Source organism: Python bivittatus, unplaced genomic scaffold (assembly GCF_059951505.1).
Source record: "Python bivittatus isolate LINGU-HERP-01145 unplaced genomic scaffold, Pbiv_v1 ctg000210_np1212, whole genome shotgun sequence".
NCBI classification, from domain to species: Eukaryota; Metazoa; Chordata; class Lepidosauria; order Squamata; family Pythonidae; genus Python; species Python bivittatus.
The window spans coordinates 2,597,523-2,623,574 of NW_028277053.1; the positions used below are offsets into that span (position 1 = coordinate 2,597,523).

At 40.9% G+C, this 26,052-nt stretch overlaps 1 protein-coding gene across 1 annotated transcript in view; it reads right to left on the reverse strand.

Moving 5' to 3' along the window:
- Nucleotides 1-6,761: 6,761 nt before the first annotated feature.
- Nucleotides 6,762-26,052, reverse strand: part of LOC103048924 (protein FAM169B) — a 100,274-nt gene continuing 80,983 nt past the window's right edge. The window contains exon 9 of the mRNA XM_088139183.1: nucleotides 6,762-10,360. The gene's annotated coding sequence lies outside the window, so the exon portion shown is untranslated. The remainder of the gene's footprint in view (nucleotides 10,361-26,052) is intronic.

The following is a 26,052-nucleotide window of genomic DNA, read 5'->3' on the forward strand; positions in this document are numbered from 1 at the left end:
CTTTTCAGTGACTGAATGTCACTTGAAATCAGATTAATGGGGAAGGGGTAGGTGAAGATTTTCTGAACCTGTTTCTTTCTTTGCATCACACCTTAATCATCTTCTGGCCTTATCCTCAAGTGAGGGGAGGGGAGGGGAAGGGAGGGGAGGGCCAGGCAGAAGTGCTAAAACTTCTCTAGCATTTCTTTAATGAGATGTGTGTTTGTGAGTGTGATATACCTATATTTTTAAAGTGTGTATATACATGTACGTATGCCTGTAAATAGATCCAGTAGTCCCAAGACTATGTGTTTCATAAATCAATACATTAATCAGCACTGCTTAACACTTTAGGGATAATAAAATATAAACAAACACAAGAAGTACACACATCCCTTCCCCAAACAGCTTTAGAAGTTCACTTAGGCAGTCCAAATTACCTTAAAGTTTTATAAGCCAGCTTTTTGAACAAGCCCTTTGTACTTATTACTGGTGACAGAGAACATTAGAACAGGTACTCAACCCTGCCTGACATCCGACCCCAATAAGGTAGAGCATGGTTATCAAGGGAAATATCGGAATCAGACCTTGTATATTACATTGAGGTCTTGCCTCCTAGAAGGGCTCCCTGAAGACTCTTCTAAGGAACGTCAATGAAATAAACAGCTAATATTGTGAGACATCTACGTACATGGCCCCGCAATATGGTGGCTTAACTGCTTGGCGGAGTAACCTTCAGTTTAGGGCTGGAGTGGGGTGGGGAGAGAGCCAAACAAATGGCTAATACTGGAAAACTTAGATGCATTTAGAGTTCTTGCTCCAGCTCTCCTCTGAAGAGGGCAACAACAGCATATATATAAGTGTCCAATATGAACGCCAAACTTGTTTCTGTTCAGACCTGGAGGTAGAATCTGTCTCACATGTGCTATTAAAATGTCCATTGTACACCCAATGGCAATCAAGCTTAACACTCCCAACTGTTAATAATTCTAACTGCTATTGTGAACGAGAGGCTGTTATCCTTATCCTGGGTGACCACTCTTCAGAAACCTCTAAGAAGGTTGCAAAATGTTTATCAATAGCTATAGCTGTTAGAAACCATCTGGTTCCTCCTCAGTGTTATTAACTGTTAGCTGCTAAATGTTTTAGGATTTTCTTGCCGTTTTCACATAGATCTTGGACTGTGTGCTGGTCTTTTATTGTGTTTGGTCTTGAATCATAAATAATTGTTGAACTTGAACTTCTCTGAAGCCTTAATTTTATCTTCAACAAACACACCAATATACATCCATTCTTACCACTGCAAGAAGTCAAGCAGTGTTAAGTCCTCCTCTTAAAGCTATCGGTGGGCTTCATTTATCTAGTGGTAGCCACAAGCAGGCATGGAAAAGCAAGAGGAGGGTCTCCAAATTGGCAGGCTTCATGGAGCAGCCCCCAGAGATGCTTTTGCATTCTTGAGAACTGGAGGCTGCTTTGCAGTTACAACCCAACTACAGGATGGAGATTAGAGGTGGGATTTGCGTCTCACAAAAAAAGAAGCTGGATCTATTGGTATCTGGAAATGACCTTGGGAGACTGGGCCCAGAGACGCTACCTAAGGAATGGTCAGATAAGTGTAGCCCACAGCTGGATAGTGGGCAGGGCAAGAGGCTCAGGAGGGACCCTCCCTAATTTCTCAGGATGTAAAGGAGACAGGGAGAATCACACTTTCAGACTTGCAAGATTCTGTTAATGTAGCTTTACAATAAAGTAGAATTAGCTTATCTGGTCGTGTTTCTTGTCTGGTCTACTTAGTAAGGCTGACACTCGGCTTTTTCACCTTTATCATGGACTACTTGTAGCCCTTGGAAGCTCCAGTGAAGAAGAAATCATCATCAGATCTATCACTCCTTCACTAGCTGATTATTGTTTCCTCCCACACTTCCATTACTCATTATGTCCATTGACTTCATTGGACATAAAACAATAGGGAAGGGAAGGGAAGGGAAGGGAAGGGAAGGGAAGGGAAGGGAAGAGAAGAGAAGAGAAGAGAAGAGAAGAGAAGAGAAGAGAAGAGAAGAGAAGAGAAGAGAAGAGAAGAGGTGATGCAGCAAATAATAAATAAAACCAACCAACCAACCAACCTAATACACCTGTAAGCTCTCACTACTTTTGTTGGAATGACAAATGCAGCATCATGGTGTCAGCTGCAAGCTCTGCATGTATCATCATAACACAAGTGGGAAAGGAGGAGGAGGAGAGACTTTCCATTATATACCATGATGCTGTTTTTGTCACTCTGACTCCCCCTGAAATAATTTTCTTTCTCTGTTCCTCAGGTAGGAAGAGGCTCTTCTGTTCTTTAAGGTCTTTATTTTTCTGTTCCTCTTCCCCTTCTCTATCATCCAAGAGCTTTTGTTCCTGTATAGCATGGCTAAAATGCCCTTTATCTGATTTTACCTGCACTGGTGGAAATGCTCTCGGCCTAATTATTTTTTCTAGTCTTCATCCCTTCCCTCCCTTGAGACACCTCAATTAGCATTCCTTTTTTTCTTTGCTGACTGTCATTTTTGGAAGCCCAAGGTGGATCTAAGTCCAACTGAAGCCATGCAGAAAATAAATGAGGCACCCATTCTTGACTCTTCAGAAGATGGTGTCCCTTTACAAACCAGTATACCTTTAATAAATGATAAATCAGCTGAAAGAGGGCCTTGTTAATGTCTCAACCCTTGAGTTGGTTGGCAGTGGCACACAGTATTCCTTCATTATTCAAAGATAAGAGCAGAGACCAGTTATCCTAAATCTGCGGCGATGTATTTCCATGCAGAGAAGACAAGTGGTGTCTGATTAACATTGCTCTGGACAAAGACAAAAATGAACTCTTGTCTTGGAAGTCTGGAGCAAAAACTCTCATTTGCCTTTCTCATAATTACATTTATAGGCAATTAGAAGAGTAACAGCACGCCAAATGAAACTTGGGTGGGTGGGGTGTCTTTAACAGTATCACTCCTCTTTCACTCTATAGCCGGCAGAGGGAAATGGAGGAGAAAAAAAAGGACAGAAGCAAAAGTAATATTTTATTCAAACTATAATTTTGAAACCACAGAGACACACATTTCAGTTTAGTGACATAGTTTTCTTCTCTGCAGCCATGCAATGGGAAAACAGAGTGTAATACTCCATGAGTCTGACTTTAAAAATACCAAAGAATGTTTTCAAGCTTTGGAAGAAGCCAACTGACCAGTTATTGTCAACTCACTTCCATCATATTGGTTGCCAGTGTAATATAAGTTAAAGATGTCACCTATAGGTAGTCAGGGGAAGGGGGGGGAGGAGGAGGAGGAGGAGGAGGAGGACGGGGGAAGGGGGGAGGGGGGAGGTGGTGACGGCAATCATCTCTATATGCCAAGTTCTCTTGTTCAATAGAAAGGCTGTGTGGCCACCTGGGCCTGGAAGGAGGAGAGGAAAATAAAGGAGTGACAGCACAGAAAGTAGGAGATATTCAGTTAGAGAAGGAAGACTACTGACCATTACCACTATGCAGAATAATTATCCTGATTTTTCCTGTCACTCCTCTTAAGCTGATGAAGAGCATTCTTTGAATTTTCAAAGAAGAATTTATCCTAGGTTCTCAATGTTATAACATGGGTTCTTTGCACATACTTATGAGGAGGTCAAGGTATCTGTGTGAATGTCCTGTTCTTCACTAGGTATCTCTCCAATGGTCCAAACCTCCTTGCATTCCCACACTTCAACAGAACCCCAAGGGAAGACATCATGAGGGAACTAGAGCGCAGTAAATTATAGGGGAGTGCTGTTTTGGGGGTGCCATGAGGTGTAGTTTTTGTTAGCATCATTTTTTTACATTTGTTACGTTGTGAACCACTCTGGATTATTGTACATAAGGTGGGTGGCCATCAATCAATCAATCTTTCCCTCTTTGGCCTTTTCAAGTCCCGAAGGAGGGCAGCCAGGGAAGTTTCACAGGGATCAAATGAAGCGTGACAAGATACTAGACCTCCACCTCTAGCTACCTTCTCTACTTCCAAAAAGAAGACAAGCTGCAAAGCACCCCCAAGAGAATTTGGAAAGCAAACCCCCATGGACCTGAGAATAAGATAAAAAGAAAGAAAACCTCTTGCATTGGGGAAGAAAACATTTGAGAAACTGAAAAGCCTCTTTGGGCATATCTTGCCAGAAGTCCCCCCCAAATCTGGAAGGTGCACTTCTAACCCCACAGGAGAACCTGGCATTGCTAAGCTGACCATCAAAACCAAAACCATCCCCCCCCATTCCAACTTCTGCAAGATTGACATGCTGAATTAGACAGGGGGGCTGTTAATAATTACCTTTTTTCTCTGTTCCTCGTGGAATGAAAGGGATTCTGCAAACAGCTGCTTAATATTTTCATACACACACAAATGACAATTTATGAGGAAGGACCTCAGCCTGCTGGAATGCTAATCGATTTGATTGATCCCTTTTTTATTAAACAAAAACCTGCTTTCTAAATAGAGCTTTTCCTAAATGCCATCTCTTATCATATGCCATATGTATGTGTACACACGCACACACTCTCTCTGTCTCTCACACATACCCCCGACACGAACTTCTTCAACCTAAGTTTGCACAGCCAGACAAACTTCAGATCTGTGGAATCTATTTTGTGATTTATGGTAACCTTGGAATCCACCAGCTGGGAGCCAGGTACAAAATAACCATACAGGTATGCAGATAGGTTATGGAATAGGGCTTCAGGGTGACTTACCATTTGGTACCCTAAAATAAATTATGTTAGGCAACATACATCATGTCCCCCCTCAACTGTCCACATGTCCCAGTGTCCAGATAGGCCACTTCACTAAGGTTAAAGCTCGTAAATCTCCAAGGGGCTAGTCACCCTAGACATGGTTCTAGCACCAGCTTGAAAAATCCATCTGCGTGTTTGTTCTATCAACTTTCATTTTGTTGTCAAAAAAGAATTTGCTGTCGACATTTCTTTCCAAGGAGAAAAACTGGGTGGAATTCTCATGGGTGAGAAGCAGCTTTCCTGCACTTAATGAGAGGATGACTAAGCAGTCACTACAGAATGTGGCCTTTCCAGGGAACTGCACCCTCCCTCTTCCCATCTTTCCATTCAGTCCCAAGGGAGGATGTTCCAGAGGGAACTGTTCCCATGAACTTCTTCAGAACGGGAAATGTAGCCAGTCAGTTATGGAAAAACAACAGCTGAAGGAGCACCTCCAGCATCTCCAATACTACAACTCAAGAACCACTACCAAGAGAAATTGGAAAGAAATTCTCAAGCATCCTGAGGTGAGGGTAGAAAAAGAGAAGCCTCTTTAACAGGGGAAGAGACTTTTCAAGAACTGCAAGGCAGATCCCAGTGCACCAATCCTTCCCATTCTGAGCAATGCCCCCATGGCAACCACAGAGCAGGCAAAGAGTGGCCCTGCTGGCCACAGCAAAGAGTTTGTTGTCAGCCCAGGAACTGGTACCTAGAACCAGAACTGAGATCACAGGATTTTTCACACAGATCAGTTCTTGATTAACATTGTTTTTCAGTTCTATAACTGAAGAAAGAAAGTAGCATTCAGAGTTTGACCTTCTTGCCAGTCTAGCGCAAATCTGCTTATGTATTTATTTAGTTATTAGATTTGTAGCTTGCCTTTCATTCAGGAGGTCAAGATGGCATACATAGAATTCTCTCCTCCTATTTTTCCCCAAAAGAACCCTGTGAGGGAGATTGGGTTGAAAGGGAGCCCCCGCCCCAAAGTTCCCTAGGGGGCTTCCATGACTGAGAGCAGACTGGGACTTGGGTCTGCATAGCACCTGTCCAGCTTCTTCGCCACTGGGCCACACCGGCTCTCATCTGCTCATGGACTTTCCTCTACCTGTAATATAGATAATTTTGAGCTTCTCACCTCAATCCAAGTCAAAGGAGATGCACTCCGCGTCTCCTAAGACGACATTCCCCTCATCAAGGCTGGTGAAAAGCTTTCAATCCATGTTAGCAACAGCTGACTCATTTCTCTAAGCAGAAGACATCATGGCCAGGCCAGCTGAGACTATCAGGAAATGAGCTGCTGATCATTTAAATTACAGGTTATGCATGATTTAAATTCTGCAGTACTATTCAACTGATCTGCCTTAGATCAACGCCGATTTAAGAGGAGAACTGGAATTCAGCAGGCCAGGGACTAGTGAAGGCAATGCTTGATAGAGAGCTATACAGATATATATGTAGTTTCTCTGTGTGTGTGTGCATACACACACACATTAATGCTGTGTATGCTTTGAAAGTGACTCAGTAGCACTTGGGAGCTCAGGCCCAAGTCCATCCCCTTTTGGCCCTTCATTAAAGTAGCCTGGCTTTTTTCAGGATCATTAAACAAGGATGCTGCTTTAAGATGTGAACTCATTCAACTTAATGCAACTCAGATAGATAGATAGATAGATAGATAGATAGATAGATAGATAGATAGATAGATAGATAGATAGATAGACAGACAGACAGACAGACAGACAGACAGACAGACAGACAGACAGACCCAGTTCAGTCATTCAATCAGAGATCCAATAGACAATCTTAGCACAATCAAACATGGCATAGCTGGGCTGCCATCTTGTGGATTACTGAGAAAGTTATGTTGTCTTACATGAGAGCGTCCCTGCATGTGAGGAAAAAGAGTATGGCTGTATTCCTACCATCCACTTAAGCAGGTTGGTTAAAGACCTAGCCATGTGAAACTTGGTTAGTGATGATCTTAGTTAGGGTAGAAAATAGATGAACTCAGTTGATGAATTAAATAAGTGATTGTATAAATAGCACAAGTGATCCCAACCTCTGAATAAAGGAGTTAGCATTTGAGAAGGCTCTCTCAAAATCAGAATCCAATGTAGGTTATAAGGCGATTTCCATAGCAGAAAGCAAACATCTGAATAATAAAAAGAAAGTCTAGGGTCTGCAGCATTTAAGAGAAAGGGGGATAAAGAGAGGTGTCTTCCCAGAGCCAAAGATTATAACTAGCCGCTGTTTTGCTGGGTGCAGTAAATCTGCTTTTACTTGTCACTTGTCAAATCTGAGACACAGAATTAAATCCTCAGCTATTTGGGACAAATGAGTGGCAGGTACCTCAGAAGAACCAGTCATTTCACGGACTATTTCAAAGACATCATACTCCACAAGCTGAATCTTAAACGCTGCCATCATTTAATGAAGTGCCATAAGAACATGTGAAAAGCACAATCTTTCACCCTCCAAACAACATCTAATCTAGCTTGGGGAAAAGGAAAGGAAACTAGAAGAAAAAGCATCAAAAGACCAATTAAATTAAAGGAGGAAGAGTTTGAAGAAGGCTGTGATACAAGAAATTAAGTTTAATAGATTGGAAGAATGCATTTTCGATGTCTGGGCTCCCAGAAGCATCTAACTGGGCAAATCTTGAAATAGGAAGGTGCTGGTGAGTCTTGGATCTGATTCTGAGCCCTACTTTTTATGACATCATCTATATTAATGTTCCTGAAGGGCGCAAGTATTTTTTGTGACTGGGGAGGTCACAAAATGCCTCTGCAAAATAACAGGAAAAAGAAAATAGAGCTGATGGGAGAGTTAAGGATGCAACATTTGGAATAATAACCCATTAATAATATTATGTATTATATAATAAATATATTTATTCTAATATAATATAAGAATAAATAATAAAATAACCAAGTGCCCGTGAGTAAGGGCTCCAGAACAAAAACCAACTTTGCTTTAAACTTAATTAAAGTTAATACGGTTGAACCAATAGTCCCTGTACATTTAATAATTTCCCCTTCGCCATAAAGGATTTCCCTTCCCTTTGCCATCACATCTTTCTAGGAAATGGTAAGCAACAGAAAACTGTTGCCAACTTTCTTTCATTATTGTCTGCAAACTGCTAGTGCCTAGAACTAGAACTGAGCAAACAACATCATGCCAGACTAAAAGCTAATAAATCCAGACATGGTTAACCTTCAGTAGAATGACCCTTGGTCCTAGTGTTTTGACAGCATCTTTTCATACACCTTCCCCATGTCATACCTTGATCCCATCCCCTCTCAGTTATCCACTTTTCCAAGCTAAACCGTCTCAAACTTTCTAGCCTTTTCTTATAAGAAACGTATTTGAACCTCCTGTTCATTCTGGTGGCCCTCTTCCAAGCTTTTCCCAACTGTGTTATGTCCTTGTTCAGATGGCCCCTTCGCTATCAATCTTGCAAGGGAATGATTCATCAAAGATGACACATTTCATGCAGAAGAAGAAAAATCATCAGGACAGAAGCTGTGTTCTCCATGACAGTTCAGGCAGTCATGAAAAGTATCGCTGGGCTTTTAAGAAGTTAAGGGAATAATCTCAGCATTTATTTATTTTGCAATATACCTGCCCCCTCCCCATCCCACACTAAATCAAGTAAAATAGCCCCCAGGTGGCAATTGGACCGAAACAGGTAACAGTTTGCTATTGAAACTCTTGGAAACGAGATTAGAACACGCTGCAGGACCCTGTCGAATTTTCTTATTCACCATGAAATCTGAAAAACTCTCAGAAGTTACTCATGGACAATTTTACAGAGTTGCATCTTCCAAAGGAATCCAACCATCTCATTTTTTATTTTTAAAAAAATGTTATTTATTTGAAAGCGGTGCTATGCCTCTTTCTCCAAAATTGCTCAAGTATATTTTTTACCAACCAAAAATTTAAAGGGGGTGGTTCAAGAAAAGTCAAGCTCATGGATTTCAAAAATGGAATGGGCTAATCCTGTGCTGTTTTCAGCACCTTCCTGCCAAGATCCCAGGCAATTATTTTATTTATATGAACAATCAAAGAGCATGATGTAATACATGAATTGCCGAAATAACCAGATAACTCTCCTGCTCTTCTTCTGAGAATATCTAGGCAGCATTTCTCATACTTTCTCTACTCCTTCTACTTTTTATGAAGATCTGAATCTTGAAGTCCTTGGTCGAGAATCTCTCTTCAGCCTGAAATGGCCTTTATATTTTCTTTTTCCTTTTACTATTTTATTATATTGTGAAATAGAAACAACCATAACTCCAAAGAACATAATAATAATAATAATACAGTGATGGTTATAGAATGAAATAACCTACATACACTAATATACAAAATAAAAAGAGATCCATATAATATCCATTTGTATCACAATGGGATTAATTCTATCCTTATACTTATCATTAAATCTAGACATGCAGAAACACATTATTTCATCTTCTCATTTTTAGACGATAAAGACTTCTCCAGAACAGATAACGGACTCATATCCTGAACCCATTCCCTTAATATTAAGAGAATAAGTTTCTTTCCATTTATATAAGATTATCTTCTTTGCTGAGCCCCACTCTCAGCTGAGCCAAAGTTCTTCATAAAATGACAAATTCCATATTTTAGGACTATCATTTAACATCACATCTAAATCTTTAAATATTATCTTTATTTCCCAAATTAAATTAACTTACTGTATGTTATGATTTGAAATGAAAATGAAAAGACTGAACAGGACTTTGTGGAAAATTACAACTGCCTCAACCTCAGTTCTTCCATCTGCAATATGGGATTAATATCATGGTTTACTAACCTGTAATAAGACAAACTATGATTATCTGTGAATAGCCTGACCACTCCAAAGTCAAAAATTTCGTGAATACCTATATTACCACACTCTTCTTCCCAAAGCTTATATGGCTCTCACAACGGTTATCTCCCTTTGGATTATAACATGTGGAGTTGCCACTGAAGAAAACAAACACACCCTCATGTGTTTAGCAAGGAAAAAGGGTTGCCTGTTCCCACTTCAGTCTTTCAACTGAAGGCCTTGCTTAGTTGCTGTCAAACATTCACCTTCTGTCCATGCGCTGCTTCTGGTGCTTATTCATGGAGGTAATGAGGCAGATCTGAAGAGGAAAGGCCTTCAACCATCTCCGTAGCAGCGGGAGCTCATTTTATCTCTACGCAGGTGAACAGCTCTACCCAAGCTGGTGAAAAAAAGGCTAGCTGATTTGTGTGCAAATATTTAGGTTCATTAGAGAGGTAAGCTTTCTACCCCAGCACGATGCACAGCCGCTCTCATTAAGGTCAGCTTCCTCTGACAATCCTTCAACTCCAAGCCTTAGGATTCACCTCATCCGTTGCTGCTGTTTTACTCCCGGCCATTTCAAGAACTCCTGAAAAAACACGGGGCGTTGGGAAGGTATCGTGTCAGGTGAAGGTGTCCAAGGGCTTCTTCGATGACTGAGAGAGGCAGTGCAGAGGCTGATGGTACCTGAGCTTCAAATGAGCCACCCCTGCAGCTCCAGGCAGCTCATAAACTCTGCTGCACCATCAAACATCTCATTTCATCCATGGCAGTAGCAGCGCCTGTCACAGCAGAAATAACAAAGGAAGCCATGTCATCTGAAAAGCCAAGAAAAGCATACAGAGTCATAAGCCTATTAGCTCCTGAATCGCCTCACTGCTTTTGGACTTAAAAAGTATTGGGGGGGGGGACTCTGAAACGTGGAGTGTTTAAGCCTTTCTAGAATGAGCCAACGCAATTTAAATATACTAACTTGGTTCCGGCCAGGTTTTCTAGAATTAGAGATGGCATCTTTCGAGCCAGGAGGTTGATAAAGGCAAGAAAAGATGCTGTTTCTGTGTGACTGTGGCGGTCCAAACATTTCAAAAGTTAGCATCAGGCAGATCTTTAAGGGAAGCGGGAAGAGGTTCATGTGGCCCGGCTCTGTGAATAAAGCAATAAAGGGGGATGTTTAAATGTCAGGGTTTATATCAACAATGCAGCGAGGCTCCATCAGAACCTCAAGACTAAATTCCAGGACTTCACAGCCAGGGGAAGAAGCAGATGTTAATGCAGATGTAGCAGCCATTAGGCATGATCTCCATACCAGGACAGAAGAGGCAAGGGTGGCTTATTGAATAAACTATGATTAAACAAGTCATGGCGAGATGCGAGCGAGGCACTAGCTGACTGGTATATGCCCTTACTTAGCTTGAAAGCAGCAGCCACCTGGGCATCAGCAGCACCATGGACAGATCCTGAAATACAACTAACTGGGTTTCATTTGTCTCTTGGGTTCTAAATATCCAGACAAGGTCCTTTCCTTGCTTATAGCAAAGTCATCAAAGTGACCATTTACTGGACAGGGATAAGCATTGCACTCTGTTTCCATTATATCCTGTTTTAGCCAATGGGATGGGTCTCTTGCCCTAACTTACTTCACAGATAAGGAAATTTCCCATATCCTTGGCATTTTCTCATAACAGAGATGTCTGGGATTCTGAAATTGTATACCCACATCCAAAGGGTCTATATTCTGTATATGTTCACAGCAGAGTGAATATTTTACTTAAGATTAAAATAGCAGGTGTCCTGTAAATCTCCAGGGAAAATCACCTTAGGTGATCCAAAACTTGCTGAGCTATCCATTAAGTAACAAGAAAGTATGCTGATCCGGAGGCAAAAGAATCTTGAAGCTGCGTAAGAATAACTTACAGGCAATCGTAGTAGTTTAGTGAGCAGAGGAAAATTATATTAGATACTGAAATGTGCTAAGGCAGGGATAGATAATATTTGGGCAATTCTTGCAAAACATCCCGAGCGCATATGATGGACATTCGTCAGCACTTTTTTTAATTAAACGGTTATGAAAAGAGCAATGCCCATGGAGCAGATAGCTTGACAGGTCCCAAGAGAAGTCTTGATGGTCACCATGTTGTTTGCCCCATGCCATATTTCAAACAAATTTCATTATCCTCCCATCAGCTCATAAACAAGATTTCTAATATTCCAAATGTTTACATTCTACTCATTCCTTAGAAGAACCACTCAGATTGGGGGCCAAATGGTGAACACAAGGACTATGAGTTTTGAGTTTACTCAGCTTGTTATGGTAGAATAAGAAGACACAGATACCTTCATTCTCTTTTAGAATCACATCCTCTGAACCAAGCATATCGTGCTGCCCAGTTTATTCCAGCACTAGAGCTGGCAGGAGACCCTATTGAAAAGAATCTAAAATGCATTATTTAGGGTGACAAAATCACCAGAACCTATGAGCAAAGAAGCCACATTTCAGAACTGTCCATTCTGGGGGACACAATTTTTAGAGCTTGGCTTTGGTATGCCATAGTGCCTGATGTCTCAGAATGGAGCCAAATAAATAAAATAAAATAAAATCTGTAATGGGCTGGGCCAACTGTTCATGATACAACGGGAAGGAGGTAGAGAGAGATTTTCTGGTGTTTGAGGCCGTGGTGTTGAGAGGCAACTTTAGAATTGTAGTCTTGGTGGGAAAGAGGTGGTTGCACTTGTTCTCCACATTTCAAGAGGGTGTATCAGCACGTGCAACACGTGAATAGGCCAGTGTGGAAGGAAAGCCTTGCAGTGGCCAGTGTGAATTCTTCTCTCCCTTTGTTTTTTCCCCTGGGGCTTTAAGGCAACCTGAAAAGACACCTGCAAGACACCTCTTTTCAAAGTATAAAAGGAAAATGCTGAGAGCAGTGGAGTGTGGGTGTGTAGGTGTGTTTGGAGGAAGATTTGTGTTGTGCCAGACAGCAGAAAGGAACAATTTGCAGCTGTCAGGGCCACTGATGGTAAAGGTGGAGCAGGCCTGGATTTCACCAAACCAACAGTGGACAAAATGAAAGGAGAAGCAGAACCCAGCAGCTTCACCACTCCAGCAGCCACGCCGAGGAACTACAGCCAGCCTTCAGCTGGTAAAGCACCTTCCTTTTCTCACCCCAGCACAGACTGAGAAACTACTAAGCCAATGCTTCTGCAGCAGTTTAGAACAACAGCTGACAGCAACAGAAGCCAACTTGAAGGTGGCTGAATGTGGCTAAAGACTTTGGTGTAAGCTCGTGCAACAAAGAAGAATAGACAATTGAGGAATAAGATGTAGACACAGATGTGAGCATAGGTATGTATAAGATTGAATAGGCATATGAATAAGTGGTAAGGTAGAAAATAAGTAAGTTTGTTCATTTTTTAAAATAAAATCCTCCCAGGGACAACACAGGGAAGGTAAAAACAGCTGCTAGTCTGTACCATTGGCAGAAAGAACCTTCCCACAGCCAGGACGACTTTTAAAAAAAGAGAGTGTGCCCGTTGCTAGTCATTTGTGACTTCATACATGAGGAGGCTTTCACACTACAGAAAAAGCAAGCTAATAACGTCCAGGTCGGAGGGAATCAGATACACAAGTACATTAATATTTTGCATGTTACAGTATATGATTGTCAATCTAGCTCCTGCAAGTATTAATGCAGCCCCACCACCTGGTAGTTATCAAATGCTATTGATGGTTATCAAAACGTTCTGCTACTTCATCATAACCCAGGATCACAGGAAGCTAACTATTTCCTGGAATTGCAGAATAGACAACATAATTATGAGACTTGTGTGGACATTCAAGATGCCATCTAGTCTCAAAGGGGGAAATGACAAACATGGAAAAGTGCTAATAATTACCAATAGGTAAAGGTGTTAAGAATTACTCACAAATAAATTGCTGAACTGACAGGTTTTTAAAATAAAAAGCTCCTAGGAAAAAGCTGAAATATTGCAAAAGGAACTCTTGCTAAAGGTAACTCCAAACATATCACGGAACGAGGCGAAAAGCAGGAAGCAAGAATTGTGGTTGAAGAAGCTGCTAGAACGAGACATGTATGGAAAATAGGGGTTAGTTAAGATGATCTATGTAAGCAGAAATATGTTAAATGTTGTTGATTGTTGCAAAATATTAGCAGAACCAGCAGTTAGAGATCCCCCTATAAGGAAAGGTCATGCTATTACTACAAGGAGTTAGGTTTGTGCAAGGTTTGTGGTGACTGTACTATAAAGTACAACAAAGTGGTTACACAAGCTTTGAGAGAGATCTCCTTGTGTCCTTTCTCTGCGCAGAATAAAGTTTGCTTCAATCTCAGCATAATTTGTTATTTGCAGCCAAGCCATTGACCTCACAAGGGTCCTTATAGGAGGGCAGAAGACATTGCTGCTTGTTTCCAACAAAAAGGATGGGTTTTTAAGAGGCCGAGACCACCCCATCAATCATTTTGGGACCAGGCAAGTTTCTTACAGTGTCCATTTTATGAACGCACTCAGCACACACTCTCAAAAGTTGAAATGTGCCAATGATCCCAAAATTGTTCTTCTCCCTGGCACTAGCAAGGAACACAACACTGATCCAACCCTATTGTGGACATTTGATTCATCCTTCATCTCCTCTTTCCAGGCACTCATATCCTCCTGCCTTCCAATTAAATCCCAAAATAAGGCATGAGATGAGAAGTCCTGACATGCAGTTTTTCCAGATCAAGAAGTGTGAACCTCCAGTGAATGTGCAGGGGAGGGGGAGAGCACTTTTTCCATAATTTGGCACCGATCAGCTCCAAGTCTCCAAGAAAAATTGCCCAAGAAAATTCTAAGGTCACCTGAGATTCAGGTTCACAATAAACTACTTCTGCTGGGGAAGAAAACTTTTGGGCAACTGGAAAGCAGATTTCAGGACAGTATGAGATATACAAGAGATTGAATTCAATTTTTCATTTTTCCATTTTGCCTTGGGCAAACCAGGTCAAGCTCTTAGGAGGGTGGAAACGAGCAGCAGAACACACAATAAAGGGCAGTCCCAGGCAAAAGGAATTATGATGATAGCATGTAAAACAACAGAAACTATCATTTCTGGTGATGAAGCCAGCCAAGGTGGTGAAGGTGCTGGACCAGAACCTCCCTTCAGCCATGGAAGCTTCCTGGGTGACTTTGGACCAGGTCAATGTACCTCACAGGGTTGTAGTTGTGAGGGAAAAAATGGGAGGAGAAGGTACTATATACCCTACCCTGAGCTCCTGAACGAAAGGGAAGATAGAAAGCAAATAAATAAACAGAATCCCAACTGAAAACAGGCACAGCATTTCATCCTAGACTTAATAGTGATAAAGCAGCACATGGTGAGAACCCAAACAGAAGCAGACAAGTTATTAAATGAAATGAATATTCTAACTAGAGCAAGGGACTTTTCAGCCTCCTAGAAAGCTTCCTCCATTTACATTCTCTCCAAATTGCAGAGAGTTATTTCTGATTGGGACGGGAGGTTGACGCAATGCAAAAAAATAAAAATCCTCATTTATCCATCATCTGTTACCCCACCAAGAAACAGAGTTCATCTAGGAAGAGCAAAAGGAGACACAATTCCTTCCTTCCCACCTGGTCTGCCTGCCCCCCACACGATTTCAGATCATATAGCAACATCTCTGAGAACACATATATTTGGGAAACCTGATAGGCGCATAACAACAACTGGGGCTCACAACAAAATGTTGTAATTCAGAGTAAGGATTTAAAAAGGGAAAAGAATCCTACAAGCATTTGTAGTATATGTAGTTCTTAAAATGCAAGACTTCGAAAGAGTAGGGATTTTCTCCCACCCACCCCGTGCCTTTTCAAGAGGAGTTTAACTCTCTTTTGCTGCAAACAAAGACAGAATTCCTGAAGTCTTCAAAAAGGAAGAGATTGCAAGTTTTTCATTTTGCCCTGTAATCTGCTCCCTGCTCTCACTATACATGACTGCAGAGGTCAGAAAATTCAGAATCAGTTTATCCTTTTGTTGGAGAGCATGGAGGGTAAGAGGATGTGGAGTGAAAAAGAATCAGAGCATGTCGAGCCTAAACCATCTCTATTGAACCATTAGCATTAGGCATCTGTAGGATTGGTGCAAAACTAAAGATTAAAGAGAATCCCAGCACACCTCAAATTAAGCTTTATAGAGGCAAGTCTTCACCAATCCAGTGACCTCCAGATGCACTGGAATTGTTCCCTTGATTTCCAGGCAATAAACTGAAATGTGAACAACCCATTTTGGTAGTGTGACCCCTGGCATATTGTGCAAAGGGCAGATCTGGACTCTACCCTGGAAAAAAGTTCCCAGTAGCTTCTTTCTAACAAGGATTTTATATAGACAGCAGAACACAGGGAGGCTGGGTCACACCCACCTTGGGCATCATATCAAATTGCAGAGTTTGAAAATGACTCCATCCATTTTCAAACACCTTTCTCAACAGTGGACCCAGACTGAAATTGTATTAGAGCCATCACCTGAAGAAGATTGAAAATGTTTTTATCAAAGTGATGCTCCAAACCTGGAAGAACAAATATATTGTCTTGATAAAGGATATTTCTCCTCCTTTAATAACATATGTAAAACAGGACAATCATTATAGTCTGGCTCAAATGACCCTTTTGAGAGGAGATGACCTTTACAGAATAAAGTTTTCTATAGCAATAGGGGACCTCTGAATATAGAATAATAGAATAACAACTAGGTGTCAAAGTTACCATGGGTTGTTTGGTGTCAACTTTAATCTCTACTGGGCAGTAATAACTTTAGAGCTTCAGAAATTTGGCTTACACCAGTTTTGAGAATTTAATACTTAATTATCTAGAACAACCAAAATGAACAATCTCAAAAATGTATAGACTACTGTTGCAATTAAAAAGAGGAGGTCCACCCCACACTTAGGATACTGATCTTGGTAAACCCATACAGGGGACAAATTAGCAGGAATGATGGAAATCGGATGGATTCATCTCAGCTCAATTCATGCAAGAATTGCAGTGGAAGATTATGCACGACTGGACTTGACTCCAGTCAGATTGGCCCATCTATATCAAAATTATCCTTCCAAATGCTGGAGGGGCTGTCAAAAAAGAATCACATTCTTTCATTTGTGGTAGTCATGTGATAAAGTTATATCCTTTTCACATTAAATTTTTGGAGTGATAAGTATCATTACTAAATAAAGAGTTGAATGCTCCCCAGAGTTAGGCTTACTATATTATTTACAGGATCTCAAGCTTAAAAATAAGGAACTTATTATCTATTTAATTTCAGCAGCTAAAATAATAATGGCCCAACATTATAATTATGCCTTCATAATGTAACAGTTGAACTGTGGATTAATAAGGCTTCCTCAATTGCTACTTTTAAAAATATCCCAAAGTTCAAATAATGAAACATCAGAAGCAGGAACCAGAATTCTATCAAATTTGGATGGATTTTATAGTTTACCTGAACAGCAACAAACTTACTATTGGTAATATTTTAGATACATGGTAAATTATCTTACTTTTTAGTAAGGTTTTTTGTTGGTATTTTCTATATCTTTTTTCTCCATGCATCATGGATTTGTGTTGTTTCGTAACTTGCCAATGTTTGTTAATCATAGTTCAATTTTTAAAAATCCAACAAGTAGCCTCTTTCCAACAAGTGCTAAAACAGGACATTTTCTTTAAGTTAAAATGGCCGGTGCCAGGAAAGAGGATCAGCTTAAAGGCAGAAAACACCAAGAGCATAGAATTAGCAAGATTTAATCTCCCTTGCCCTGGACACTGTACATCATCTCATCCTGAAAAAAGTCCCCTGGAAGTCACACCTCTAATTCTATACTAACAGCAACCTTCTGTCACCTGTTTCAGATGTGCTGAATTCAATTCTCAGAATTCCCCAATCAGCAGGACCATTTTTGAGAATGCTGGCTGTTGGTGTCCATACAAGGGCATTCATGTCAGAGGAAATGTTCTCCCTTTCACTACCACCTGATGTTGTTGCTAAGGCCTTCAGCAACTCAAGGATGGACACTCATTTCCAAGAACAGCTAGGATATATTTGGTATATCTAATACAAAGTACCTTGGTTCTGTTTTCTGTTCTAGAAGCTTTTCAATATCATTCTGTCAGCCCTTCAAGGTAAGCCACGTCTCGAAACAGACCCCACAAGAACTACTGGATATGTATTGTAGGATATCACAACAGAATCTCGAAAGCCTGGCCATTCTTCTCTCCCTCTTCTCATACCCAAGAGAATCAAGGCAGGGCAATCTTGAGTTTCTTTTTAATCCCCTCTTCTTTCTCAAGGCTGAGCTGGCATTTCTATAACCAGCTTCCCATAACTCAATATATTGTATAATCTTTCCCTCCATTTTTTTCTTCCCCCTCCCCTTTTTTCTTCTTCTTAAATATACACATACCATTCTGTTTTATTTTGCTCTTTCTTAGTTGCAGTTGGTTGGGTCATAACTATCACAATCCCAGCAAACACTAGTAGGGTTTCAGCAAGTATTAGACTCAAGATAAGTTAGCATAGCTTTACATTTTCATAGCGTTTTACAAACCCTAGCACTTCTTATCTCTTTTTATAGTTATCTTAGTTATCTGTAGCATTCAGACTATTGATCATAAAATTGATCGTCATTTTATAGGTCTCTCCCGGGTTTTAATCCCTGTACTTTGTAATTTTATATGAATAACATTATTTTTACTTTATTTTATTCTGTCAATATGATTTTTTAATTTTTATTTCTATTTTAGAGTGGCTTCATTCGTTTTATGCTGCCTACAACAGAAATAAACAAGCAAACATATATTCTTTCTCAAGGCTGAGCTGATATTTATATAACTGCTTTCACATTTATTGTTCAAGGTTATCTCTGTACACTTCCAGCACAGCAAATCAAAAGGATGCCCAGTATACATCTCTGTTCCATTTTGTTCTGGAGTGGTCCTATCACTCTGTCACTATTTTTACAGGGTTTTTTTCCCTTCAAGTCATTCTTGACTCCTGGCAATTGCCTGGACAAATCCAGTTTCTTGGCAACATCTTTGGAAATGGTTTCTCCTCGCCTTCTTCCTAGAGCTGAGAGTAAATGACTGGTCAAAACCACCCAGGTGGGTGGGTGAGGTGGGACTAGAATTCACAGTATCCTAGTTTCTAGCCCAATGCCTTTAATGCCTGGGTTCTCATTTTTACCATGAGAAATATGGAAATGAACACAGGGCTTGCACATCTGCAAGCACGTTAGCCTCACAACACAGCTTCCACGGCAAGAATGTCCAATCACAAGACACTTGTTTACCAAGGCAAACTGGTGAGATTGCTTTCCCCTTTGTTTCTAGCCCTCTGTTATGTCTCTTATTTTACCTTTGTCCTTTTTTTTCTGGACAGGTGAGCATACTTCCAAACAAAACACTGCTACCACACTCCATTTTTATTTTCTACCAATAGCTTTATGCCCCATGGAAGGTAAGAACTTCCAGGCCCAACAAGCTAAACGTATGTTCCAGATGCCATTCGAGCAACACCAGTTTAGAGAGTTTTCTCACCTGGAATCCCACTGAGCTCCAGGCAAAGTTCAGCTGCCCTTGATCTTTAGAGTTCTTGAGACCTTTACCCACAAGGAAATTTCTTACTCTTGAGTAGCTCTCTGCTTTTAAGCTCTTGTGTGAGCACATGTGTACCAGCTGGGTTCATTGGCATGCCCTAGGGTTGAGGAGTAGCTCTGATCTGCCTCCTGCATCAGCTAGGGAGATCATCATGCCTTGAAGGTCCTTGTAAAGCATTTTCTGAGGCCTGCTCCAATAATCTTCTCCAGGGGAACCAGAACCTTCTTGGCCAGCCTCAGTTAGCTACTCAGGATTTTCTGAACTGGAAACTCCTTCTTCTGCTTCAAAATAGGGCACAGCTGGAGAGGTCACAACAGTTACAGTCAGTATAATCAGAGCAAATTTTATTGTCTGGACTAAGGCTTGATTTATTCATTGTCAAATTGTCTTCCTCCCCAGACACAATGTAATGCCAACTGAAAGTACAAATGTAGCCTTCAGTCATGTGGAGCACACAGATGCTGGAGGCACGCAGTTTGGCTGAAGACTCCAGATGGCACTGGCCATTTCATTGTACTGTGAAAAGCCTCGGATGCCTGACCACGCACAGATTTGGGGGGATTATGGGCAATTCAAAACTGACTCACACAATACCCATTGCCCTTCCACAACATGAAACCAATTTTATTCTCTCTTCACAATATTATCTAGTACGAACAAATATGTGTGTGGAATGTGTGCAGAGAATGCAGGTATTATTCTGCTATTGTTCAAAGTACAAACCATCCTCTTTTTATTTAAAGATCCCTGTAGCGTATTATTAATGACAATCTAGCTAGAAAGAGATTTATTTTTTCACCCTCGAAGGTAGCTGGATGAAGGTGTGAATGCCCGTATAGCTAACCTAGGACATTTTACTGCTCAACTTTGAGTAGAAAATGGCTTTTCCTTTGTCTACCAAGTTAATGTGCATACTATCCAAGGTCAGCCAAGCTATTTTGACATGCTGAGACAAAGAATTCCTGAAGCATCTTTTTCCTACTAGAGTGCCAAAAATACAACACTAACGAAGTCAATTACTAACAATTTGCAGGCCTTTGTGATCATCCAATTTCCTCTCTGTGGCAGCCCCTTATTCTACCTGATCTCTGATAATTTACATCTCTCCACCTGTCCATACATCATCTGCTCTCATTCATGAGTTTTATGGAGTATTTGCAGCACTTCAAAAGCTGAGAAATGAGTTCAACCAAATCCTTCCCACTGTTATAAACCTACAGAGAGACTCCAGCTTGGATGGCCTTGTTTTCTTCCTCTACAGTAGAATGTGAAAGTTCATATTTGTGTACTCCTCATTTCAGAAGAGATTTGAATATTGCAACTGCCTGACACCCAGTCCAATAGGGCTTCTACCCTAGTCTCAAGCCAAATGGCATTAACCAATAAAATTGTATTCTGCCAGATATGGATATCAATAGAAAGTCAAGAAGCATCATGTTTCATAAGGCACCACCCATCACCTTCCAGATTCCACCTGGCCTTGACTCCACCTGCATCTTAGATTCCATTCAGGTCTCTTCTCCTTGGTCTGCCAGATTTCGCCAGCTTCCATCTCCCGGTCCCGGTATTGCAATCCAAGCCCACCTCCTCCTTTTGTATGTGCTTCCTCACCAGCATATACAAAACCACCATCTTGCTTGTTTTGACCTGCTAGATTCCTGACTGTAGTGAAATGCAGAGTTAACCTTAACAGGTATGCAAGAGCCATTGAGGGGAAATAAGAGATCATTCAGTCCTCAGAAAGTAGAAATCATTATTGTACGCAGCCCAGAGTCAATTTGGAGTTGGGCGGTACCTGAACTGAATAAATTAAATTAAATTAAATTAAATTACAACTCTAAATAACCCAACCTTGATTTTGTTTGGTATAAGAGGGGGCAAAGGGATACGCTGTCAAGCTTTCAGGATTCGCTTGTTGTACCCTACAACAATAGAGTTCCAGTAGTTCATGGGGTGTCTGATTCCTGACCTGTCCTACCTTGAAAGCTGACATCAGCTAATGTTTTCTCATCCAGCAAGTATTTGTGCAATCAGTTAACCATGGGAAGGAGAAGGCTAGGAGCACAACAGCAGTAAATTGGACCATTCCCAGCATATTCAAAAAATATGTAAGTGGGCAAGATATAAAATAATTGGCTGAAGTTAGGGCGACACACAGCAAAACTCCAGCTTGCTCGTGGCATCCCGGCTCACGCTGAGCAAATGACTCTTAAGCACACCACACCATGTCCCTCCTTCCACATTCACATACCCAACACATTGCAAAAAGGTAGACTCCATGCCAACCTCATCAGTGTGGCAGGGTAATAAGGTCAATGTGAAAACAACTGGAAGGCACATTTCCCAGTAAACATGTGCTGAGTGAAAACAGCCCGACCTTATGTTGTAGAATCCAAACCCATTGAGTCAATTGCCAGAAAACATGATATGACCTTTCAGATTCATTGAGCATCAGCTCCAGGAACAGGCTGCTCTGCTCTTTTCCATTCCATTGCTGCCCCTCAGGGCCTCAAGTCACCGGAAATAATAACTCGGGCCTCTAAATCTGCACTCCTTTAATGAAAAAATCTATATATACACATGGCACCCAGTTTGACCTGGTGGCAGATCCTTTTTCCTGCATGCTTAGCTCAATTTCTTTAAACTTAACCACCTTCTTGTGGGTACAGAGACATGCACACACGTAACTTGCTTTTTGTTGAATATTGCTGTACATTTCGGGGTTTCTCTTATCCTTGCCCTATGTTCCCTCTCCCCCTCTTTTTTAAACTTAATTTGGAATGTGGCAAAGGGATGAAACATTTGTTAAGGTGGATAAAGAACAGCCTTTCTCAAACAGGGCCCTCTCCTGATGCTGTGACATCAGCTTCCAGAATTCCCCAACCTGCTTGGCCATTGCTGAAAACTCCAAGTCCAAAGAGCTAGGTAAACCCCCAAGTTGGACAAGGATGAAGTGAGCAGGTTTTACCAAGTGTGAAGTACACAAGGACATAGGAACCAGCTTTATACTGCATTTGATCTTACTTAATATGTTCTAGGACTTTCTTGGTCATTTCAAGAAATGACATTTGAGGTCTTTTAAGGCCAAAGTTGGGTCTTAGAGGGGAGGGGAAGATTGTATCCTCATATGGGCCATACATATTCACCTACATGGAATCAGGGATGGAGTTACCTCATCTCTCCTTCCTCTGGAGCTGCATGCTAACCCATGGTTAGCTAAATTAATCCAATTCCTGAGTTCAAGAACACACTGAAGAAATGTTTCTCAATGATGGCAACTTCCAGATGTGAGCACTTCAACTCCCAGAATTCTCCAGACAGCATGGCCATTGCTCAGAATTCTGAGAACTGAAGTCCATACATCTGGAAATTTCCAAGAGTAAGAAATGGTACTGAACCATTAAGTAGCCACACTAGCTACATTTGCATACTTACCAAGCCATAAATTAGCCAACTTTAATTTAGTCTAGTATGGTACATAAATTCTGTTTGATTCTTTGCCTTTCTACTTTTTTTGCCCATTGGCGAACCAGGGGAGGGATAGATCACTCTTGTCAGTGTTCAGGGAAAAAATTTGAAATTTTTATTAAGTGTCTCATCCCTTGGGCTTTTATCCAAACCATTGGATACACTTCATGTTCAGGTCCTCTAGAACAAACCCCTGTTCTGCCTTATTGCGTGCCCATTTTTAAAAAAAACACAGAAAGCCTGTTTTGGAACAGTGAGATCCATTCTATTTTAGAACAGCCCTCTCCTCATAAAGACAGGAGGACCTCCGACTGATTGGTTCTTGGGTTTATTTCAATCCTCCCTAATCTTGCCCTCTCAGAAAATGTGAAGATTGCAGCTCATTAGAATTCCACAGCTGGACACCTCATGTGGAGGGCCTCTGGTTGATGGTGGCTGACCTACATAATCCAGGATCCTATTTCTCATGACACCAAGCAGGGGACTATAAAAAGCCCCACAGCTGGACTGAACATTTCCAGCAACCAATATTTAAAGGCATGTGATGTGCCTTAACCATTACCTTAGCATCCCCTTCTAAAGCTTTTCGAGGTGCTGCTGTTAAGTCAAAAATTCCATCATTCAAGCATTCACGAGGGCCCAACTCCCAGCCTTTTCCAAACACCACAGAATCAGAGTTGGAAGGAGGCATTTAGGCTGTCAAGACCAATCCTTGGCTCACTGCAGACATCCAAATTAAAACATCCTAAACAAGTGACTCTTGGCCCTCCACCTGAATTGCTAGTGTTAATAATGACAAAAAGAAAATACAAGGGCCCTAACCATATTCACTCTATTAATTTAGCTATTGTCTTTGTTCTACCCATTTTTATTTTTATTTTTTTGGTCCTGGCCTTGCCTCCCTTGGTGAGGGCAGCCCCCAGCAAAGATCAAATGCCATAAAAATATTGAGCCTCAACCTCAAAAAATATTCTGCACTCCTGAACTGTGGGGTGCATGAAGAAATCCCTTCCTTTCTTCTGTCCTGACTCTCTCAACGTCCTGCTTTAATGAATGACCCCCATTGGGTTCAGTATTATGAAAGTAGGAGACAAATATCTCTCCGCTGACTTCCTCTGTACTACAAGTCTGGCCTGGGGCCATAATAATTGCAGAATAATAGCAGCAGTAAAGACAGAATACACTCCCTGCATTAGGCCATTCTGGGACTGGGAAACACAGTATGTAGCAAATAGACAAGATGATGTCTGTCTTCTTATGCAGCCCTCTACAGCATCTCTTATCCTTGGATACCAGCAAAGAAGAAATGGAAAGTTATATACCTCTCTCTTTCCTAGAGAACACCATTCAGCGTTAGTATCCTGTGTCGTTAACCCACCGGCTAAGACATTTGACCAGGTGGCAATTAGCAGCCACATTCTACATTTCAAGTATCACCTTGATTTGGAATGTGGGAAGTCTTAGATTTTTTTTTTCCTCCCTATTTGCTTTGGTCCTCGTCTACACAGTAGATGCCCATATGTTGTCAAACACCACTTGCGTTTGTGGGAATTGTAAATCAGCATCCAAGTTAAACACAGGTCAGTTGCCCTGCAAAGACTCTCTTTACCAGATTCTGCTCTCAGTGGCTGCAGAAAAAAAATATCTAAACAAATCAGATTTAAAGAAATCAGAGGCATAACCTAGTCATGTTCATCTGTTGCAGATGGAAGTTAGAAGTCTTTCTGCAAAATGAGGAAGACTACAAAAGAATAACCAGACTTTAACACATAACATTCCTAAATTTAAGACTTGGCCTTTTCCAAACCTGCTCTGAACAACTGACTTTTATTACAGCTGGATGGAACATCTTGGCTTTTAAAAAAGCTTTTGAAAGTGAACCACAGCATTTAATTCACAGGCCACATAGAGATCCCTGATTGATGCAACATTATCTTTTTTCAATTTTGTCTTTGTTTTTTATTTTGCAAAAAATTACAAGCAAACCCCCCCCCCCATTTTGCTTCTAAAAAAAGTACAAATAAGAAACCCCAAATTGTAAAAGAAGCTGCTTCCAGCAATAGCACACCTTTAGAGGCCAATTGTTGTTGTTGTTTTTAAAAAAAGTATAGTCCTTCCTCTAAAAAAATACTTGGAAAATTAACCCTAACCCTAACCCTTGGAAAATTCAAGGACCTTCAGCTATGACTCAGCCATGCCTGTGACTCTTGACCACCCACCCAAAAATTACACTCCTAAAAGTGACTCACTTCTTCTCTAAAGCAATTGCATTCATTTGCAAGTTTGAGCAATACAGGGATTGCTCACATAACCTCACATAACATTTATTTAACTGGATGGTACAAAGATTGATGCCAGTCTGAATAGGCTACACTGAGTGAGATGGATGCACCATCCCTTTGCAGCTTCTCTGTTCTAGGTGAGTTTGCTTAAAATTACAGCCTAAACCACTGAATGCAAAAATTGTGAGTTCTCAAAATGTTCCATTTTTTAAACTTTGATTTCATAAGAAGCAACAACAACGCTAAAGAATAAGAGATTTAATACAAAAGAATTGCCTTCTCCTGGAGTTTCCAGAAAAATGGAATCTATCCTGGAAACTTTCACTTTTGCTTTATTGTATCTTGCTATGTGCTGGTCATTGACTGAAATAAAATAGCTTTGTTTCTCTTGAATTACAAAAGGCAATTTTCCCTACTGATACTTCGGTTAGAAAGGCAAGGAGTTGGCAGAAGTTCAACACTATACCACTGCTTGAATTACTGCACCACTGAGCCAAAGAATTTACCCCAAGCCAAAATTAGTTGGATGAAATACGGTGTGCCAGTTAATTGGCAGAATTAAGAGGAGATTTTCAGTGGCGTGCTTCCTACTGTATCCTTCCTCCCTCACAGATCTGGAAGTGGAGTGGGATTCTCATTCAGGCTTTGTGCAAAGCATCTCAGTTCCACAGAACTTCTGTGGTGGGAAAACGTGAGCATGTTGTTGGAGAACAGGTTGGGCAAAACTTACTTAGAATAAAAAAACAAGAATAAGAAAGAGTGGAAGGAGCACGACTAAAGCTAAAAATTGTATCATGTTGTCCTTCCACATTTTCATACCATCACTTCCAACTGGTACCACCAGAAGTTAGCAAAAAGTTGTTTGGGAATCCTCAAAAAGCAATCTTCCAAGCATGTTGCTGCAAGGATTGATTGACTAATTATGTGAAATCAAATAGTTTTCAACTCCTAGTGACCACATAGATAGATCATACTCTGGTTTCTCTTCAGATTGTCTGTCATAGATAGATCTTCTCCATGACGATCTGCCCTAATCTGGTCTTACAGGTCTCCCAATGGTGTACCCGTCCCCACTGTAACTGAGTCTA